Genomic DNA, 2,404 nt, shown 5'->3' with positions numbered 1-2,404 from the left:
ACCTCCTTCCCAAGCTATTTTGAAATAAACATGAAAATTTACAAATTTTCAAAGATCTCATGTACACTGGAGTTTTTTTTAACCAAGTCACTAATTAAGTTGTTCTGTTATTTGTACAGAATTACTCAGTTATTCTTAACCTTTATTTTCTTCCCAGTGTTGCAAATGTGCTCCCAGATTTCCCAGATATAAACACAAAGTAAAACAGGACACTTAATGGAATTTACCTGAAAGTAAACATTATAAAACTCAATGTGGGAACTCATGGGAAATTCTTTTATCTATTATCTATCTATCTATCATCTATCTATCTATCTATCTATCATCTATCAATCATCTATCTATTTTTTAGAGAGAAGGGAAGATAAAGAAGAAAGAGAGGGAGAGAAACATCAATGTGTGGTTGCCTTTCACATGCCCCCTACTGGGGACCTGGCCCACAAACCAGGCATGTACCCAGACTGGGAATCAAACCAGCAATACTTTGGTTTGCAGGCCAGTGCACAGTCCACTGAGCCATAGCAGCCAGGGTGGAAATTCTTGATCTATAGTATGTGCTGGCATGTGACTACCAGGTGGCTGCCCTAATGTTAATAGCCACCTCCAGGAAAAGAGCATTAGGATAAAGAGGGAAAACATTGCCAAAGATAAATCAGACTTGTGGGAAGAGGACTTTGACATTCTGAAAAGCAGGTCTTCACATTCTTTTTACTGTTTTCAGTAAGTGCTCACTAGGCATGAAGAAGTGTAATATTTCTACCTCTATAGTGCAAATCGGGCTGTTGATGTAGCCCAATTACCAATTAGTTACTCTCCTAGTAATAGGGCTGACAGTGCTGCTTGGCAGATATGACTGAGTTAGAATGGCTTATTTATAATGACATAAAGTCTCTCAGGAACGTTAACAAGAACAAGAACTCTTTTGAAATTGAAATATTCAATCAGGAAGATGAGCAGGTATTTCATATTTTTGACATTAGTTATGAACCCCACAATTTGAGAAAAAAAAAACTAAGGAAAACAAAAGATTTCCAAAACAAGGATTCAGAAACAAAAGATATTGATATCGAGATCTCACTACCATCTCATATTCTAAATACACATTAGCATATATTTAGTGTTTCCCAATTTGTCTGTAAAATCATACAGAATTTTAAAATTCTGGTTATCAGTCAATGCTCGTATGCCTGTATTTAATGGAACACACAGCAAGCTAGGTCTCTGGAAAAAAAAGGTACAGGAAATACACATGCTGGATTGTACGTGATGCTCAGTGTTCTCAGGCAGCAGCTACTTCCTGCAGTTATAAATTTTACATGTTTAATCTTTGAAATGCGTGTCATTCTCCTAAGCAAACCCATGCCAATGGCTCCACACACCATCACCACCCTGCAACCCTGCAACCTGGACTTGATTCTAGAACTGAAAAGGGGGGGAAATGACTCACTGACCCCAGCCCAGGAGAGCCTGTATAGTCTCATGAGATACAGATAATCAGGATTCAGTACACCAAAGGCCTTAATAAAGGTGGAAGCACTGGGCTCTGGTTGGATGGCTCGACTGGAACATTGACCCTGGATTGGGGAACATACCTAGGTTGCGAGTTCAATCCTCAGTTGGGTTGTGTACAGGAAATAACTTGTAGATGTTTCTCTCTCTAAAAATCAATAAACATATATCCTTGGGGTCTCTTCTTGGAGGAAGAGGATGCCTTTGCTACATCTTCAAAGATAAGCATGAATTAGCGATGTGAGGGTGACAGAGGAAGGACATTCCAGGCAGAGAGATCAGTTCTAGTACAGCCAGAGATTTTTTAAGTTAACTGGTTTATTGAGGGACAAGGAGGAAGTTGTGGGGTACAAGCAGGTAAATAGAGCATCCAGGTTGAGGGAGGAAATAGTAAGATGAAAATATAGACAGAAACAGTATCTTATGTTGCATGTTAAGTTGAATTCATTTATTTGGTTGGTAAGAAATAGGGACCCAATCAAAGGTTTCAGGGAAGGAAGGTGCAAGGAGAGAGCTGGTTAACTTTCCATTTTAGTCCTGGTAGCTTCCTGTGTGAGAGGAGGTGCCAGACTTAAGGAAGCAAGTGTGTCACTAGGGAAGACTGCCTCTTGAAAAAAGGCTTCCTTTTCTTTCTTTTTTTTATTAAAGATTTTATTTATCTTTAGAGGAGAAGGGAAGGAGACAGGGAGAGAAATATCAGTGTATGGTTGCCTCTCATGCAACCGTATGATTCCTGCTGGGAACTGGCCTGCAACCCAGGCATGTGCCCTGACTGGGAATCGAACCACGATCATTTATTTTGCAGGCCTGTGCTCAATCCACTGAGCTACACCAGCCAGGGCAAAAAAGCTTCTTTTCAAAGCACCAAAATTACACGAAAATATAGATGAAAAAT

This window comes from Artibeus jamaicensis, unplaced genomic scaffold (assembly GCF_021234435.1).
Source record: "Artibeus jamaicensis isolate MK-2021 breed Jamaican fruit bat unplaced genomic scaffold, CSHL_Jam_final contig_415, whole genome shotgun sequence".
Classification (NCBI taxonomy): Eukaryota; Metazoa; Chordata; class Mammalia; order Chiroptera; family Phyllostomidae; genus Artibeus; species Artibeus jamaicensis.
This window is presented reverse-complemented; position numbering follows the sequence as displayed.